The sequence below is a fragment of the Anser anser genome (genome assembly GCF_964211835.1).
Source record: "Anser anser genome assembly, chromosome: Z".
Classification (NCBI taxonomy): domain Eukaryota; kingdom Metazoa; phylum Chordata; class Aves; order Anseriformes; family Anatidae; genus Anser; species Anser anser.
In genome coordinates, this window is record NC_139723.1 from 70423111 (window position 1) to 70436705 (window position 13595).

The 13595-nt window shown below is 33.6% G+C and overlaps 1 long non-coding RNA gene across 1 annotated transcript in view; it reads left to right on the forward strand.

Moving 5' to 3' along the window:
* Positions 1-10113, forward strand: part of LOC310889737 — a 123671-nt gene extending 113558 nt beyond the window's left edge. Inside the window, exon 9 of the long non-coding RNA XR_014576746.1 lies at positions 9578-10113. This is a non-coding gene — a long non-coding RNA (uncharacterized lncRNA). The remainder of the gene's footprint in view (positions 1-9577) is intronic.
* Positions 10114-13595: the final 3482 nt, after the last annotated feature.

A 13595-nucleotide genomic window follows, 5' to 3' on the forward strand; every position in this document is an offset into this window, starting at 1 on the left:
TTCCTTCCTTCCTTCCTTCCTTCCTTCCTTCCTTCCTTCCTTCCTTCCTTCCTTCCTTCCTTCCTTCCTTCCCTTTTTTTCTTTCCTTCTCTTTTTCTCTTTTTCTTTCCTTCTTTCTTTTTCTTTCTTTGTGACCAGAAAGCAACACCTTGGGCTCAAATGATCTCACAGCAGATCCTGCAGACTTGAAGTGGAATAGGGAGCTTGTAGCCTGCCCAGAAACCATTCCTATTTTAAGTATTATGTTGGGCATCTATAGTATCCAAAAATGATAATTGCTTTAAAGAAAATACTCTTTATTGTCCTCATGAGTCAATAAAAGATTACTACTGTGTGTTCTATGACACTTTGAGCAAGTTGAAGAGTATTTTGATCATCTGAATAGGATAGTATAAAATGTAAAAATAATTATAATCATCATTATAGTTGTTATGAAAAGCTATTTTTTTTCATCATAATAGGCTGCATTTTATTTTCTCTGATGTTTTCCAGAATTAGTTGTTTATTTAAAAGGTATTTTTCTTCCTGTTCTTTATCTTTATTCTCAGGGAGTTGAAGTTTATAACATTAATTTAGTTTCTCTCTCATGTTTTTCTCATCTCTTATATTAGTAGTAACAAATTTTCCTCAGGAATGAAGCTTTAATGTCTTTTAACGATGTGTCGTTTACAGAAGAGTGCTCTGGTAGTAGCATATCCACTTCTGCTTTAATTAGACTGCTGCTTTTCTAGGTTCCTTTCATCTTGCAAAGTATATCCAGCCATTCTCTATTTCTTCCTTGCGTTTCTTCTCTCTGTTTTCTAATTTTCATGAGAGTTGAAGAGCTTGCCTACTTTTAATGATCTTTGTCTTGAAAGAGCTTGCCTACTAGCTAAAAACAAACAAACAAAAAACCCAACTAATCAACCAACCAACAACCCCTGCCCCCACTCCCCCCCCGCATAATGAATGCACTTGCTCAGCAAGCTCAGCTAGTTGTTTTTCCATAGAATAAAAGAAGAAAGAGATGCACCAGGAATGAAGAAGAGATTCCTTACATTAAAGCCTGTGAAATAAAGATTTTGAATTAATTGAATTAGTTATTTGGTACTTCACTTATACCTAGACTAACATAAATTTTATCAACTTTTTTTTTTTTTTTTTTAACCTGGAGAGTAGTCATATGCTATAACATTAATGAGTTTCTCCCCATTTTTCAATGCCGTTTGAATGCAGTGTTTATGCTAATCTCCGAAGTCTGTTGATCACAATCTTCATTTTCTTAAGAATGTCCAGAGTCACACTTCTCCCTGTCTTTCATGGTCAGGATGAAGCATCTGCTGCCTGCCATCTTCATTACCATCATAAAGAATGAGAGCTAGAGGGCTATAGGGAGTGTGCAGCATGCACTTGAGAGATGAGTCTTGCAAAACTGTCAACCCATACATATATAGGTTTTTCTGGGGTACCTTTCCTTCCCCTCTGCCTTTTTCTTTATTATTATTTTTATTCATATTTATTTTCTTTCCCACAATTAACCTTGTCAGCAGTATCGCGCTACTGATCATTGGATGACAATATAAATAAAATAAATATAAACAAACAAAATGTATAAATAAATAAAAATATATTACATATTATTACGTTATTACACATTACATGTTACAATGTATAATATACGATATATACCATGTAATATACCATATAATATATAATACATAATACGTTGTGACATATAATAAATAATATATATATGAGAAATAATGTATAACAAATAATATTTAATATATAACCCAAATATATATATATGTGAAATGAAACTTTTTATTCCATCTTCCCTTTCAAAAAATCAACAAACTTCTTCAAGGAAGGAAGAGAAGTAATTTTTATGTTCCAGGTCTTCTGGATTTCAGTTTTTGGTTATCTGGGAGAAATATGTAATAATGCACATTTCAAAGATTGTTAGAAGTTCTGAGAGCATTGAATTCAATTCACAAATGGGAAACAGATGACTAAAGGAAGGTTAATACTTTTTAAGTAGTGAAAAACATAACTATTTTAATCATTCACATAATAAATCTGTTAAACAAAGACTCATATTCAGTTGAAAGCAACTTATTCTCAACATGTATATTTTTACAGCAGAATAAGAAAGAATTAACATTCACATCCACAGAACCACATTTATTTATTTATTTGAAAATTATCGACAAATAATATTTCTCTCTCTCTGTCTCTTTTTTTTTTTTTCTTAATCTTTATTATCGTCATAACTTTAAATTACTGAATTAAAACTGAAAAATCTGGACAGCTGTGTTTGGTCTTTTGTCAGTGACTTCGAATTGTACAGTTAAAGTCATGGATTCACATTTTGTACAAACATACAATAGGAGATTATTTACGAATAAACAGGTCCTGGGGAAAAAAAGAGCAAAGAAGGGTGAAAGTATTCTTTACTTCAGACAAACAAAAATGAAATAAAGATGTGGTGTTTTACCTAGAATTACTCAGCAGTTCGCAAGAGAACCCAGCAAAGTCTTCATCTCAGAAACAGTAATGGGACTTGGAAAGACAACAAGAATCTAAAAAATATGGAAGGCACAGTTTTTCCCAGGCTTTACAGAAGGGAAAATGTATCCCAACACTCTTAATCACTTTTTGTTCTCTGGAATTCCAGAGTGAATTCTGCTAAAAATTCCCATATTTCGTAACAATAGCTGACACTGTGTTTAACCAATCTTTGGCCAGATTTTTTTTTCTCTTTTTATGAACAATTTTAGGAGAGAACAATAATTTGTTAAAACATTTTATGAAACACATCCATGACTTTAGATATTTTCATAGATGCAACATCATACCAATTACTTTCTGAAAAGACATAGGCTATAGAGAAAGATTGTTGCTTTTCGAATGCAGTATGTTTCCAACCTGCAGAATTGTAAATGGCTATCTGAAGTAAGGTAGATGCTGTCCCCAGATTTCCATTTTAAAGAAAAACCTGTCTACCACACACTGTGTGCAAAAAAGACTCTTTTGGTTTATTTTGTAAATCATTGACAACAGTGCTTTGCAGATTATATACAAGTTAGTCTCATCAGTGCTATAAGTTTTTAGTGGAATTGTGGATAATTTTCTGGAGAAAAAAAAGGAAAATAAACACATAAAAGTCTTTTCATCTGATTGAAAATTAATACTTGGAATTGAGATTGTTTCTGAAGTATTATTTGGAAATGATTGATTTCATCTGGAATTGAAAAGATCTGAATTGAATAAGAATATACTATTTTTCAATTTTTCTTACATGTATTGCATATATTTTCTTAAATGTTTGGAAACTTTTCAGTAGAGGCCAATTTACACTAGTCAGAACACAAAAACACCCCAAATTCTTACTGAATGTGCTACGTTGTAGATTATTAATGGTCAAAAATTTCATTACATTGATCCACATGCAAGGTGCAAATGAAAAACATATATATCTCGTGTCTTCTGTATATTGTGTTCAGCCAAAGAACAAGAGCAAATTAAAATACACAGATAAGTTACATTAATATAATTTGCACAAATAAGAATAAATTGTCATTCCAGTTGTGATATATGTTACCAAATCATTCCTTGATCTTGCAAGTGCATTTCCTTAAAAGTGCTGGATGAGAGGACGAATGCAGATGATTCTATAAGAAATGTGACGTGTTCACTGATCATGTCAGATGGCAGCTACTCAGTATCACACAATACTTTTACATCAGCAGAATATTAATAATAAACTTAATCTATGATTTTTTTAATCTAAATTGGCAATTAACATAATTTTAATTTGGCATCTTGTGATTCAGAAATACTTCTCAAGTCTCTTAAGTAAAGCACCTCCATGAGGGAATAGTAGCAAAAAGAAGTTTAGCTACTGCCATTGATACTGCCTTTGTTTGCCTGAGATTTCTAAATGATAGGCAGGTGTTCAAAAGTGTGGTCACCCTACCTACTCAGACAATGTGTTCAGACATACTAAATCCAAGATAACACATGCAGTTCACATGCATATTTCACTATTTTACTACTCAGAATGAAATATAGGGACAATAAATAGCTATATATCCTCTCCTGCTTTTAGTGTATTAAAAAAATCCAGAAGAAATATCATTATTTGGAAATCGATGCTTGATATTGTTATGTTTAAATCTAGTAACTGTTTTTCCTCTTAGAAAGTAAAAAGAAAATAAATTATTTTGATAAATTGTAGATTATTTAAATAAATCTTAGATTCTTTGATGATATATGAAATATTATGAAGAAATGGATGTTTTATTTACAGGGAGAGTCTAGCACAACACAAAAAATAATCATCATCTAGGTCATCCAGTACCAGTTCTTTGGACAAGATCATCATTTATATGTGTTTTCTAAGCTTTTATTTTCAATTAATATACAAATACGTAGAAAACTATATGGCTTCTGCTTTATTTCTTCTTGTGTCTACTGAAATATCTTACCTCACGTCATTCAGGGTAATGTTTCCTCAGTTTTTCCCTTTCAGCATAGCTTCAAATTAAATGTTACCAGAGTAGCAGATCAAAAGAATCTCAGAGGAAGCTGACCTAGAAAATGTTTTGAATGGGATTTTTCCTTTATACAGAGATAAGAAAAACAAGTATCACACTGCTTGGTGTTCATCCATTTTGCAGGCAGTAGAAAATTGTTAGTTTTGGTGGGAAAAGGATTTGATCCACTATGTCAGTGCATTTCAACTAGGCTCACTAGAGCATGTAGTGATGACTGCAATCAGTACTTTTCGTAAACGCAGTTAAGAATGACTGGAAACTAAGAAAAAAATCAGAAATTATACCAATTGTATTGCAGTTTCTCACTCTCTCTATAGAAATGTAGATCACATGTAGATCACAACTTTAAAATCTACAAAATAATTTTACAAATCTAACGCAGAAATTGTACAGTCATTTACAGAACATACATATTTTTGTCAGAAAGGTAATAACTGCTTCGAACAAAAGAATAAAAGATGTTAGAAAGTTCATCAGAAAATGGATGAATAATGGATACATATTTAATAAATTATTTTTTGTCATTTTTTTCCCCCAAACCATTCTTTCCTGTTTTGATCCTAATGCCTGCATATTCTCAGTCATGCTCCTACTCAGGACAATATTCAAGTACTGGCATAACAGTGCACGTACATGATCAGCAAATTAATTTAAGGGACGACATTTGGACTGGGGTCCAAATTTTCATTTTCAGCAGACTGTCCAAACAACTCAGTCAGCTCTCCTATTTCTCCGATTTCTATATAATGTCATGCAAAATAGAACAGTTATCAACATGTTTGAGTCATAGTTTCCTTCCATTTCAAGGATCAGTTGAATGGTGATCACAGTTTGCTTATAGGGTTTTGAATCATGCTGGGAAAGAAACTGAACCTGCTGCTACCCAAGTTGAACACTGAAGCCCCTGACTCATGCTATGCACTGCTATGGCTAAACTGCATCATACTCTGTGTTCTGAGAATATCTCTTAGATGAAGGCCTGCAAGGGCACAAGAAAAGGATTGTTCATCTATACATCCTAACATGGACTAAGGTTTTTAACTCTGCTACTCACAGAGGTATTTAACTGCCAATGCTGAGACTTTCCAAAATGCTGAAATTACACTTCCATGCTGAATATTCTGCAACTTTTACACTTTATGTGCTTTTAGGAATAAATGAAAACTCGGAGATTTTAAATTTATGACATTTACTTAGAGAGCTATTTAGTTATTTAATTATGATTTAGTTACTAGGGGCAAATGAAAGGAAGGATAAGTGAGGAGAGGTTATACTAGAAACATATTATGGGTTACAAGCTACAAAAGTAAAAATGTATTTCTACACTTCACAATGCTACTATCCCGAAGGGACAAGTGCTTACATAAAGTGCTCACATCAAAGGATGCTGTGTACTCTTGAATGCATTTGCCTCATCTCACAAATTTCACTGGAGTGTGTGCATCTTTCTTTTTTTTTCTCACCCTTTTTCTCCTCTTTTGTCTGTTAGTTCCTTCTACCTTCACATCTGTTTTTATCCTTTCTTTTCCTGCTTACTTAGTTGTTTATGTTTCTTTAAAAGCTCTGGAATATGAAGACAAAATATACTGCTTATGAGAGGGTGGTGTTCTCAAATAACCACCATTGCTCTTGCAAATAGAAACATGCCAGACCTTACCTTGTGTAACAGTACACTTGCTAAATGCACTGTATGGTTATAACCCATTTTTTTTTTTTTTTAAACCACAGACAAACAAACAAACAAACAAACAACTATTTTATTTCCGCTAGTATATATCTTTGCAAAATTCAAAATGACAGACAGGCTTACTGGCACTGGTGTTTCAATCCATTGATCTCCTCTTAAAGGTTGCGAAATCAAAAGTAACAGAAGTACAGAAGGGCAGAAAGAGAAACAAGTTATTATTTCATGAGTAGCTGTATGCAGTGGAAAGTTGCACTGATTTCTGACTGATGGGAAATTTGGAAGGGTAAGCTCAAGGACAAAAAACAAAAACACAAATAAGCAATGTACTACTGCAAATGTCAAAGTTCCGATGTAGCAGAAAACTTGATTTAAAAATCATGCCAAAAATACACAACAAAAGTATCTGTCAGAACTTTTGTACAGGGCATAGACTTTTCAGCGCAGAGCTTGCAACCAGGTGCCTTTTAGGATTCACCTCCTGAATAATCTTATAAATGGTTCTGATGAGGAGCAATATATATCTAAACTGTCCCAACAGTTCATCAGGGACTGAATTGTTATTGAGACAAAGATGGACCCCCCCCCCTCCTTCCACTGCTGTGACAGTGAAGACAGTTATCCATGTGGCCTTTTGGGAGAAGAGCTAAGAGTATTTCTGGCTGGTGAGAGACAGCAATCGAGCTTTCTGTCCAGTTGGTCACTGTGGGCAAGATTTGGCAAACAATCACCATAGGTTTGGTAAAAGAGCAAAGTAAAGAGCATAATTGTTATTGCCTTTACTGACTAAAAGTTGTCTTATGGGATGATGAATAATTTCTTATACTATATCTGAGCCTGATATTGATGAGTAAAGTTATTTTTATACTACTAAGCTGGAAACACCTCATTTCACAGAAGTATGCTAGTCACCCACACTGTAAACACCTCTCTGAATGAGATAAAGTTACCTTGAATGAGAAACTGCAAACTACATTTTATCCTAAGAAACACTACGTTTCAAATGGCTATAATCAGAGGCAGGTGCAGCTCCTGGCATGTTCCAGATTACCAGCATGTCTTCCAGTCCCACTGCAGTGGGAGTCCTGACACCATTAGCAACAATAGGTAGCTGCAATTCTGTGTTCTGGATAAAAGGCAGAGCCTAACTTAGTAGCTGTGTGTGGCATGCAAAAATGTCCACCATCTGTCCGACATGTACCATGCAGACAGACTTGGTAGCAGAATGTGCAGCCTGTCTACCAAAACCCAAGGAGCAACTGGAAAGCTGTTGCTATTTACTTCTGCCAAAATGAAAAATGATGTGAGAAGTATGACTGTTCACAGGAGGTACAGCACAGAATATGTTCACAGGATCTACAGGTTGATCCAGAATTAGGTTGGTATGGTCTGTAACATACTGTTATATAAGTTCTGCCAAAGTGCATGCTTTTTTGCTCATCTGGGGAAATGTAGGTGCAGTCTACAGTTGTAGAGTTAAATTAATAACTACAATTTCATGGTAATTGTGATTCCATTCCAATTTAATTATTATACAACAAGGATTCCAAGGAATTTCTCTAGCAAACAAAACTACCTCTGGCATGATAACTTCCAACAAGTTGATAACATATATTCAATAAAACATTAAAAAAACATCAGAATAATAGATTTTGCTACTAGAATGAAATTGGAATGACCAGTTTAGTCAAGCTCATTAGAACAGCTGAAAACAAAACCAAAATCTTTGCAGACAAAAAGCAAACAAATTAAATCCAGTAACCAGTCTGTGCTTTACTTTGGCAATCTTAATTGCAATATATTAATCTTAATTTTGTTTTCTTAATCTGTCATGCTACCTGAGATCTCTCACATAGTCAAGAATGACACAGTGATTGAACAAAATAAAAATACCCCAGATACAGAGAGGGGACTACTGACATAAACTGTTAATAATGAAAATATGGACCAACAAAGGAAACACACTGATGCAGTATCTGTCTGAAAGCATATCGATTCTCTAGTACATTAATCCTTTCCAGTGAAGAATTATTGTCAAAGAATGAGTCACAGGACAAAATAGAGGATGTATTTTTCGCTGTTCTCATTTAAGAGAAGTTTTTTTACTGAACTTTAAAAAAGTGATTCATGTATTTTTTGATTTATTATATTTTAATTTAATACATTTAAGTCCAAAACATTATCTTTCTTAGAAAATGTTATGTACCAACTGATCACAATGAAATTTGATATAAAAAGTTTCACTAAATATATTCATAAAAGACAGAAAAAAAAATAAAATCCATCTAATTTTAAACAAATGATTAGAATCTGCAGGCAAATTGAAAATTTATTTTTGGAACATAGGCAATTAAAATCTTGTCTAGAAGAGGAAGTTGCATTATCTAAAAACAAAACAAAACAAAACCCCCCAAAACAACCTTATTCTGAGTTTATGTCTTTCAGTTTAGCCGTTCTTCCTTTCTAAATTAACTTAAAATTAGAATGATTGTGTGAAATTACTGTGGGCTGCCCTTTGCAAAGATTTAATGAAAACTGGTAAGATTCACATCTTATATCATTGACATAGTCATGGAAAAAAAATCCCACGTTGGATTGTATTTAATGGAAATAACAGGAGTGTTTTTTTCAACAACAACAAAAAGTCATTAGTTTAATAATAATGTAAATACAAAAGATATTGGGATATGTCAAAAGCTCCCTTGAGAGCTCTGGAGGTTCAAGGATTCTTCTCAAATCCTATTGCATTCCAGACATCCTTCTGATTATCAGTACTGACTGAAGATACTTCTTTCTATTTTGATTTCGCTTTCCAATTGGCTCAGAAAGCCAAAATGGGAACATCTTCTAACATCTCTGGCATACTTTGGAGAGGTGAGATGCTAGGCTGAATGATCCCAGTGCTCCATTTTCTCAATTCTCAATAAATCTATGTAGGAAGTAATTTATTGTAATTCAATTACCTTGAAACCTCACTTCAGATTAAAAATTAAGAAAAAAAATAATATTAAGAACATTACAGTCAGAAAACACCATTCACAAAGTATAAAAGCTTTATCTACCTCTGTAATATATAATTGAAGAAAAAAGAAAAATAAAAAATTCCCTCTCTTGTCCGTTATCCATTAGACCTGCCTTTGACTTCCGAACTGTTCATCTAGGAATAACCCTGCTAGGGAGACTGCTTTCCTGGTAGAGTGTGTAGCTTTTGAACACTTGTGGAGTTTATTCAGGTACCTATGTCCTCCCAGCAATTTGTTCCTTTCTTTCTATTCAAGTATTTTAACTGAGCAGAGTGGCAAGACTACGGATGTGCTTCCATAGTTAGCTCAACTGATCTTATGGTTCTCCACAGCTGAAAGGTGGAAGTCTGGCTTCCCTGAAGACCCAAGCCACTCCTCCTGGCTGCAGAAACAAGAGAAGAAATATATTTTTCGCATTACAGCACTGAGATGATGGTAGGCTTGCTCATCCTGCCTTGACAACCTAAACAGTCCACTTAGGTGAAAAATGTAAATTTCTTCTCAGGTTAAGTGTCACCTTGACTGTCCCACTCACAAGGAGGGGTGGAAGTGCCTTTCTCCACTTTAGTGACCAAAGCTGAGATTTCATGAAAGAGGTGACTAAAAGCCCTGAGGAAAAACTGTACGTATGACTTTTTTAGACTTTACACTACAGTGTTCTCAGATACTGCCATTTCCTAATGCCAGATACTGGTATTTTGTAGCTTTTCCTCATCTGAAAATACCTACTCAGCCTTTTAACCTACTAAGTTTTACAGTTCTGAACTACCTGCTCTAACTTGTGAGGATGAGTCAAAAGAGTAGTTATGCACACTGTCTGATAGTTTTGCCATAGGACACAGTCTCTAGATTATATACGAGTAAACGTGTTGACTCTATGTAACAATGTAATCTAACAATATACAATAATACTAAGTATATAAAGTTATGATGTACATTAATTGACTTGGACTGCAGAAATATTGTAAATAAGAAGTTCTTAAAAATATTTTTTTTGAATTCTAAATCAGGAAAGAAGTGCTTCATATAGTCTATATTTTTATATAAACTTTCTACCTCTTTAATATCTATAAAGCTATCAGGTGGAAATCCTGTCAGTTTAGGATTTAATAATGAGTTAGTAATAGCTATAATATATATATATATATATAAATCACTGGTAAGTGGAATTATAATTTTTTACTGGATATTTCATGATTATTATTTTTTATTCTACCTATTCCTTAACACATAGAAAATATTGCTTAGTATACTTTAAATATATGATCATGCAGATGACACTATTGAATAGAAACCACAGAATAAGAAAGTGATAAAAGATTAATTAAGAAATATTTTTTCATCACCTTTTCCACACTCCATATGCCTAATTCAAACATTTGAGTATTAATGGCAATTTACTTGCTCAAATTTAATGAAACATATGTAGTCCAGTGAATTGTAATCTGAGTCCGTATTTTTCACTACATTTTTGACAAATACTTTCAGTGATGGCTAACAACAAAGGTCTTGTTACCGAGAACCTTCAGGAGAAATGCAAGAGAAAGAGATCCTACCCCATTATAGAAGGTGAAATTTGATCTAAATAAAGGCAAAATAGGAGCCCTTCCAAATTCAATAATAATAATAATAAAATAAGCTCATGTTAAGATAGACAAACAAGGTCAAGTGAAGGTGGTTTAGGCTGGCAAATAAATTTAATATTTTTTGTTCGCACAATAACAGGAAAACTCTGGCATGGAATGTCTTTGGTCATGCCCCACAGCCATATGAGAATTATTGTTTCACAAGACTGCATGAAAAATATTTATCCTTCATTGACAACATTTTAGCTGTGTCAGTTTTCTACTTTGGAACTTGGAACTGAAATCAAGAGTAAGCATGGAAAATGTGAGTCTTAATTATTTTCATATTGTTATTGGATAATGCCAAAGTGAGAGTTAAACATGCAGCCTATCAGAGGCACCTCAAAGGCTCCCCTTAACATTTCTATTTCAACTAGAGTTTCAGTATTAACACTTTTGTATCAAATCAGGATTGAAATGAAATCTAAAAGTAATTGTAGTAGTCTAGTGTAGAGTTTAGTGGCTGTTAAGAATATTTTTTTAGGTAAGGGCAGTTTTAAATGTTTCATCTCTTTCCTTCATCATTCTAGAGAATTAAAAACAAAAACAACAACAACAAAAGATCTAACACAACTCCCTGAAGATAATTCATCTCCAAGAGATAATTCATCTAGCTAATATAATATGATAATAATTCAGCTGGATAATTCAGTGAGCAAGGCACCGTGTGCTCAGTACCTTGAGTAACACAATCCTCTCTACTTTCTTTACAACAGTCCTTTTTGCACATAACCCAAGAGAATGTTTCATTTATTCAATTTAATTTAATTTAATTTAATTTAATTTAATTTAATTTAATTTAATTTTATTTTATTTTATTTTATTTTATTTTATTTTATTTTATTTTTTTATTTTATTTTATTTTATTTTATTATTTTTATTTTTTATTTTTTATTTTTTTTACAGAAAGGAGCTTGATTTGGTTTCCAGAAGTCCAGATCTCCTATGCATAACTAACAGCCTCTGCTGTTAGGATTAATGGTAAATTGTTGCTAGGTGTCCCATTTCTGATAGTTCTTTTCTGTCACAACCTTGATTGTAGAATCAAGGGAAAAGTGAGAAACCACAGACTTAAACAATTTCAGTCTCAAAATAAAGGGATTCTAAACTGCTTTTGTGTGAATGTGTGTGTGTGTTGTTGGTTCACAGCAGCTACTCACTCTTTCCCTGATTTAGTAACAGCTGACAAGCAATACATTTCCTAGGACTAGCATATCTCGGATTTTCCCAATTTTCTGATTGTCTGTCCATACTAAATAAAATAAATTGGATGAGTAAGTTAATGATATTCCATAGTCATCTTCGATGTATAGAGTTTTTCTTTGTCATGTCTGGATGGAAAATTTTTCCTGTGGCTAGTCACAATTCTTTGTGCATTTGACAGTCGACTCTCTTAATAGGAACTACTCTTAGTTGCTAGGTGGATTCTACATCTGAGATTATATCTCCTCATAACGTTCACTGTAATTATGCTCATATTTTGGTAGTCTATCCAGCAGTACAGGACTCACATATTAAATAATATAATTAACTGTGCTTTTTTCTTGGCTGAAGAAGAGGAGAAAGTGTGGGCAGTGTATAATGTGACCCATATCTGTGGGATGATGAAAATGAATTCTTGAAATCCAACCTGGACTTTGTTGGAAGTAATCTGGCTCAGGTATTGAACTCAGGTACTAAATTTGTGTGCTTTGAACAGAGTCCATCTGTGTTCTCGAAATTGGCTGTCAAGAAAGTATAATAGAAACAAGCAGATCAAGATAAAAAAAACACACCAATGAGATAAAAGGTTTTGGTGTCTCACAGTGTTAAGGTAAAATGCTCTGCAAGTTACACCTTGTTGGCAGCCTTGGGCCTTAAAAAGACCACAGAAAATTGGGTAAACAAACATTTTAATCAGTGACCTTAACTTTTTATTATGGTCCTGGTAAACATCTTTTCAGTTATTGGGTGAACTTGAAATGATGACAATATTGAGAACTGGTCTTTTGATGATGGTGTCATTACAAGGACTCGTGCTGGTAGGACAGATCAATTTTAATATCTTGAAACAGATTTCCCAGTGGGATTCATTAACTTGAACAAACTTACAGTTCTTTGCTGGGTCCTACCAGATATCCTGAGTTATTCAAAGAGTCTCCAGCCCAGCTCAGCTAACATAACCCTTCTGGTAATATCTCTTCATTATTTATATTGCTAGGTCTGACCAAATCATGATAATGGAGAATCTGGATGTTATCCAGATTCTGTGCCTAGCAGCAGAAATCAAGGTACATGTGATGGTGTGCCTTGTCACAGGGCTTATCTCAGCTTCATGGTTGAACAGAAAGGGCTCATCCACAGGTTGAAAAGAATTTTTTTTTTAAAGTCTCTCACATGTATTAGGTAATATTATCTGTTATTTTTTGGTATCTTTGGTCTGCCTGGGATGTTTTCAATACATAGAGAGTGAGTGATGTAGGAAAAAACGGTAGTCTCACTCATGGCATGGAAATCACAGAAACTCACCAACAAAGTCCTCGTCATCATTGAAAACATTGAATTGATCCCAGAAAGGATATTATTATTCCCCATTTTGCCCCTGAGGGATTGTGTTCTACAATTCTTCAATAATAGTTTGGTTTTATTTTATGAGAAATAAGACCCAATCTTCATTCTGAAGTATCAGGCAGCAGCTTGCAAATGTTATAATACCTTTTTTATTTACAGATGCTGCAGGTAATAG